Source organism: Sorghum bicolor, chromosome 10 (genome assembly GCF_000003195.3).
Source record: "Sorghum bicolor cultivar BTx623 chromosome 10, Sorghum_bicolor_NCBIv3, whole genome shotgun sequence".
NCBI lineage: Eukaryota > Viridiplantae > Streptophyta > Magnoliopsida > Poales > Poaceae > Sorghum > Sorghum bicolor.
This window is the reverse complement of record NC_012879.2, coordinates 13,044,329-13,051,598: the sequence shown is the minus strand read 5'-3', so window position 1 is coordinate 13,051,598 and position 7,270 is coordinate 13,044,329. Positions and strand designations below refer to the sequence as shown.

Genomic DNA, 7,270 nt, shown 5'->3' with positions numbered 1-7,270 from the left:
CCTTAGTAAATAGGGGGAGGGGGTTGGTCTGTGGGCACCCCCTAACCAAGCCAATAATTAACATGGCCAAAATTTGATGACCAATATAGTGGCCATAGGTTAGGTTTGGCCAAATTTGGCCACCGAAAATCCAAAATGAACTCGAGTAGGTAAAGGAGGAGAATAACGACCGATTAACCAAAATGATAGCCAAAAAATAACTTGATTAGTTTGGACACTAAACCAAACACACCTTAAGCTTTAGCCATGCCAAATTTTGGCTTGTTATGAGATGCATAAATCAAATACAGACCGGATAAAGAGAAACCCGGACCATCAAGAGTATGCACGGCACGCGTGTGCATCGCATCCAAGCACTGCACAAAGGATCGAAGTAGCCGTGATCTATATGTGGTGAAGGGACGACCAAGCAGAACCTCGCTGTTGAGTTGGTGAAAATATTTGTTTTTAGATATTGTAGTACTTCTTTCATCTATAAATAAATGCACATTTCGTTTCCCAATGAGTTAAACTTTTAAAGTTTGACTAAATATATATAAAAAATACTAATATTTATCAAATATGATATGTACAGTATCATTGGATTGAGCATGAAATATACTTTAATAATACTATACTTATTTGCAGACACAAATATTGATATTATTTGATATATTTTTAGTCAAAATTTAAAAACTTTGACTTCTCGAGAAACAAGATGTGCATTTATTTGTAGACAGAGGGAGTTTTTAACAATTATTATCTAATCGTAGATTAAATAGACTCAAAATTTTGTCTTGCAAATTACAGACGAACTATGTAATTAGTTATCTTTTTATCTATATTTAATGTTCTATGTATATGCCATAAAATTCGATGTGATAAAATTTTTTAAAAAGTTTGCAAAATTTTTCAAGAGCTAAACAGCCTCAAGGCAAATAATCAACGCCCAGCTCTGCCCTGCCGTGTCACAGTGACATTGATATGGATTCATCATACAGGCAGAAAAAGTACATGCAGTTTTTTCAAAATCTAAAAACTTTTAAAGATTCTTCGTCACATCAAATCTTACGGCACATACATAAAACATTAAATATAAATAAAAAACTAATTAATTGCGCTGTTTGTTTATAATTTGCAAAACAATTTTTTTAAACCTAGTTAGTCTATAGTTAGACAATAATTACTAAATATAAACAAAAATACTACTGTAACAAAATAAAAAAAAATAGATCTAAACAAGGCCTAGCTTAAACGTATATTGCAGATAGGAACCGCTGTCGTGGTGGTTTGATCTTTGCTACAACTCTAGATTTGAGTTTAGTCAAACATATTTTTTATAGTACTTTTTTTTTTGTTCCTTTTCTATCTTTGTTGGGATATGCTAAGTTTGTGATGCCTTTTTTATTTTTTATTTTTGAGAATTTGTGATAGTACCTTTTATGCAGCCCGTGGGGCAGCACGCATGTCAATTACGCAAGGCCCAAAGAACACTGGGCCGTGGCGCGCATTGTTCAAAAGGCCGGTCTGATGGAGCAGGCTGGATTAAAAATGACAGCGGAGATGTCTTCAGTTGGAACTGGTGGGCCCGGCGGGAAATCTCCGCCTCCGCCGACGCGACGACCCACCCGCGGCTGCGAAAAGCGCGTGCTCTTGACAACTCAACTGCCAACGACACGACGGGCCGCCCAGCCGCTCTTGGATTTCTTGACGCACGGAATCTTTGATGTATGTATATAGTATATTAATATAGATAAAAAAATTAATTAATTATATAGTTTAGTTATAATCTATAAGTTAACTTTTTAAACTTAGTTAGTTTATAATTAAATAATAATTACTAAATATAAATGAAAGTGTTGCAGTTGCTGAACACAAAAATTTTCGCGAACTAAAAAAAACCTAGTTTGGGAAAAAGAAAAAAATTGGATATTGTAATATATTTATAATTATAGTAATTAGTATCAGTTATAAATTAATTAGGTTTAAATAATTCGTCTCACAAAATACATACAAATTGTGTAATTATTTATTTATTAATCTATATTTAATATTGTATATGTGTGTATAAACGTTTGACATGATGAATAAAATGTTTATAAGCGGAAACTGAATAGACGACCGCCCAGCGCATTCGCTTGGCTGATAAGTCATGACTAAAAATACTGTTTGTTAATTTAAGCGAATAGTGGTGGCGTGTTCGTTTGTTGCGTGGAGATGGAATCCTACACAACACAACAACCATCCTCCAAGTGTGTGACCGGGAAGATACATACTCCTATGGCCTTGTTTAGGCCTAGTTTAGGCCTTGTTTAGATCATCCCAAAATCAAAAAGCTTTTCAAAATTTTTCGTCGCATTGAATCTTGCGGCATATGCATGGAGCACTAAATATAGACGAAAATAAAACTAATTGCACAGTTTATCTATAATTTACGAGACGAATCTTTTGGACTTACTTAGTCTATAGTTGAATAATAATTGTCAAATACAAACAAAAGTGCTACAGTATCAAAATTCAAAAACTTTTCGGAACTAAACAAGGCCTTAGTTGCAAAATTTTTTGCAAAATGTACACTTTAGCACTTTTGTCTGTATTTGACAAATATTGTCCAATTATGGACTAACTAGGCTCAAAGATTCGTCTCATAAATTACAGACAAACTGTATAATTAGTTATTTTTTAGAAAAACTTTTGAGCCAAAACTAATTGCACAATTTACCTGTAATTTGCGAGACAAACTAATTGCACAGTTTTTAATTTATTTATTTTATACTAGGTAAATGCCCGTGCGTTGCTACGGGAATCTTAAAATTTTCAATACAATTTAACACAATAAAAGTAGGAAAAAATAGCAGGTTAAGAGCTTAAAATATTAACACAATAAGAGTATCAAAAAGTAGTGGATCTAAATGAAGACAAATAAATTTTTAACTTGCTTAGCAACATAATGTTTTGAGCCACATTTAAATAAATAAATGTCAAATTTATTAACAATATCAAAATAAGTGTATGATAGATAAATCCTCCACTCTCTTTCATTGTCTTATGCCCGTTATGCGGGTAAGATATTCTCGTATGAATAGAGGACTAACGTGCCACCGTGAATTCCTATCATATGCCAATGCCCGTGTATTGCTATGGGTGAAATATTATATTAATCCAGTTTATTGCTCCAATAAAAAATTTTCAAAAAGATGTTGACGTCAATAATGAAGATAAAGCGATATATGATTTATTTTTGCATCACCGGTATAAGTGGAAATGAAATATTAATCAAACTTAACTATACAAGGCATGTATATCAACAAAATGCAGCATTGTTGAAATGCGCGTACGTTGCAACGGGGAGATATAATGCTATGATAATATGAATATGAATGTGTGTTGTATTGTTATCAGAAAAAATAATACTTCGAGCATGACGGTGCTCGGGAGTTTAGAGTTCAAAGAGCAATAATACAATATACAACTCAACACCGGTATCACAATGTCCAAGTCAAACAACAACAGAGTGAACCGAGAAGGAAATATTGTAATTTAACACAAAGGATGATGGTGCATGCAGTGAAAGTCTCCTGTCTCCTCCACGGTTGAGTCCTAACCCTTGCAAGTTGCAAGTGGTAGTACTCCCATGCAGTCTTCAAAGTATCAATTGCCTTTATAATCCCACATCCAACTATGATTATGTCACTACCCTATAGTTTATCATCTGAACTGCAAATCCAAGATGCAAGTGACATGGTGTATCAGATAATACAAAAGTTATAGAAAAAAAAAATAATAGCTCAAATTCTTTTGAGCGCTAAAGGCAAGAGAACCTACAACTGAACCATATATCAATATTTGGACATAAGAGATGGTAGCAAAAATCCTGAATATGCCAGAGATGCTGTGCAACAAGATTCTAATTTTATTATGAAAATGGTGAATAGTACGAAATGCAGTAAATGCTGGAGACAAGCAGCTAACCCCTACTGCTATTGCCGGATCTGTTCGATAGTTGGTTACTGAAATTCAGAGAAAGTGAAAGCTTACTGTAGCATGTCAAACAACGGTCGGATGCACCTGGAAACCACCCCCATTAGACATGCTGAAAATCAACGTAGATGGTGCTTTTGCCCAAGCTAACAGAAAGGGGGCTAAGGCTTCATATAATGTCATGATCATACAAGTGATGGTGTTCTAGCAGGTGCAGGCAATGTATCGGCTCATCAAGGCAAGGACTTAGTATTGGTTCATCAACTTATTATTGGTTCATCACACAGTTTTGCAGTGAAGTGAGTCACTGCTTCTAATAGCTTGTCATGCTCTAATCTGAATTTTCTCTCTAAGCAAATGTTTTTCTCTGAAACTTATCTCAAAACAAAGGTCTGAAGATCCAATTTTCTCCCTAGAATCTAAATAACGTCCGTTCACATTCTTTCATAACTATATTAGGACTGTTTATCTGATGAAACTAAAAATTCTGAACATTGTCCAGTAACCCAAAACAATGGATCAATTTCAGTACATGTAGTTTATCTGCTAATTAATTCAACAATTCAATATGAGATGAGATCTGTCATGCTGGAGCTTGGTGTAGTGTAGTGTAGTGTAGGCAGAGAGATAGATTCATATGAGATGAGATCGATAAGTACTCCAAGTTCAAGATAGGATGATTATTAGTGTCAGTATACATACCACAGATTCAGAGCTTCAACGCAGGCGCACCAAACTTTCGATGTGAGGGCGAGGCTCCAGCTGCAGTTGCAGCTTCAGGTTCAGGTTCAGGTTCAGGTTGGGAGAAACCCATGGCAGCGGCAGCTGCGCGCACCGGCACCAGCCTTTCCACAGCTTTCCTTTCCTTTCGGCTGCTGCTGCCACCGTGGAGGGTCCACCTCCCGTTACTTCATCCTCCCTCTCATTCATTATTACCAACCAACTAACCCATCACCCATCATGAGGATTGACGATTGAGGAAGAGGAAACATCTCGCAGAGCACAGCACAGCACAACACAGCAGTAGAATACGACAAATCTGCATCTCCGGCTCCAAGCTTGTGTTTCTCCTGCTGCTTTGCGCCATGGTGCTGCCGACAGGCATATGCTCTGCAAAGATCCATGGTAAAATCAATCAATATCGAATCTCAGAGTCCTACTTGGTTGTGCTCAAATTGATTTGCCAGCGCTTGTGCTTTTTGCTTGCTCAAATTGATGGCGATGGCGGTCGTGGCAAGGAACCCAACCAACAACCTTGTGGCCCTCATCAACGGCAGGAGGGCGGTGAGCAAGCTGCCTGCGCGGTGCAACAGCAGGGGCCTGTGCATGACGCTGCAGTACATCTCCGAGTGCATGTCCATGGGCCCGCCGCCGCCTGCAGCAGCGGCAACAGCAACACGGTGGCGTGCCAGCCTCCCGAGACCCACATCACGGAGGTCTTCACCGCCAACTGCGGCGTGGAGCTCCCCACGGTGGACGTCATCTCCGGCTGCCACAGGGACCGCGATGGACCGGAGGATGCGCTGCAGGCCGTGCTGGCAGCAGCCACCAGCAACAGCAGCACCAATGCCACCCAGGCGGCCGCGCTGGCGGTGATCCGCGGCAAGGAGCACACCCAGGTGGGACCGGGCGCACCGCCGCAGACCCTTCTTCTGGTGCCTCTTCTTCAGCAGTGGCAGCGCCAACTCCACCTTCCTGCTTCAGCGCTCAAGATCGACCCTCGTGCAACGCCGCGCCGCCGCGCGCCGGACACCTCGCAGTCACGCACAGAGAAGGGGAGTGGGCGATGGGTGAGAGGAAGATAGACACAGATAGCCGGCTCACTATTGTTGGGCGAGGGAGAGTTGAGAAGGAGGTTGGAGCGAGGGAGAGCTCTTAGTTTCTTCTTTATCTTTCAGGTTCTTCATCATCTGTGTACACTCGGTTCTTGCAAATATATCGATGCACCAAGGTTCAAAACTTCGATGAATTTTCACGAATTCTTGAGGGTGGCTGAAACCCAGAATAAAAAAAATCTCATATGACAGTAATAATTACTGTAATGCATATACTCTAGACTTACATTTTCTATTGTTTATATTGCATAGGAAATAGTCATAAATCATGTCAAATGTTCTGAGATCTAAAAATCTTATCTCTTAAATTTTGACAAAAAAATTATTCAATTTCAATAATTTCAGGAGTGATTAAAAAGTTTTAAATACCTTCCGCATGCCATTTCACGTGAAAGTTTTAAATTTTTATTTTTGATTTGAAATGGCACGCTGAAGTGGAACTAACTAAAGCAAGCATCAGTTGGTGGAGTGTAAGTGTCCACACCATTACACCAACCATCATGCATGCATCATGATGCTTATATAACAGCACGCACAAAAGAAAGATCCGTAGCACCTATCATAGCCGTATATCATGATCCACGGACGATGCACTAGCTACTACTGTGCGTACTATGGACACTTGGAGCAACTAACGCGTGAGCATGTATACACAGTGTCTCCATGCATGTATAACTTTGTATATGGTGTTAATTATATTATCTTCAATCTGAATTAGAGGTCGCTTTGATATTTTTTATACATAGATTTTGGTATGTATTTAGACATATATTGTATTTAGATACATAACAAAAATTGATCTATAAAAAGTCAAAAGTGACTTATTATACTTTAAAACAGAGGAGGAAGTAGTTAGCACTTTGTAAACCACACACAAGCAGTTGGATTGAAGAGGGACCCGTACACCCCCTAACAACATGTACGGACTGCATTTGAAACGGTTGGTTAAAAACTTGCTTGTTTCACGGCCGGAGATGTAAAAGAAAAAAAGTCAGTGGCAGGACACATGCTGCAAGTTATAGTAGAAAAAATCACAAGGTAGATCACCTGCTCTTTTGGTGGCATACATGCACGCATGTTTGGTACGCGTGTATGTACGTACTCGTCATTTCTCTTTACACACGAGAATGAACGGTGTATACAAATATGGACCACTAACAAGAAGGAAACGAAAAACAGAGAAGCAAAGGGCGATGATTATACTACAACTAGCTACACACGCACATCGTGTGCATACCTGATTCTTGCCTTGGTGAGCATCCAGTCCCCACTTTTTGTTTTCTTGCTGAGGCGTTGTTTAGTTCCTAAAATTTTTTGATTTTGGGTTCTGTAGCACTTTCATTTTTGTTTAAAATTTATTGTCCAACTATGGACTAACTATACTCAAAAGATTCATCTCGCGATTTTACAGGCAAATTGTGTTATTAGTTTTTGTTTTTGACTATATTTAATGCTCCATATATGTGCCGCAAGAT

The 7,270-nt window shown here is 38.7% G+C and overlaps 1 pseudogene; it reads left to right on the top strand.

The window, feature by feature from the left end:
* Nucleotides 4,810–5,923, top strand: LOC8076399 (annotated as a pseudogene).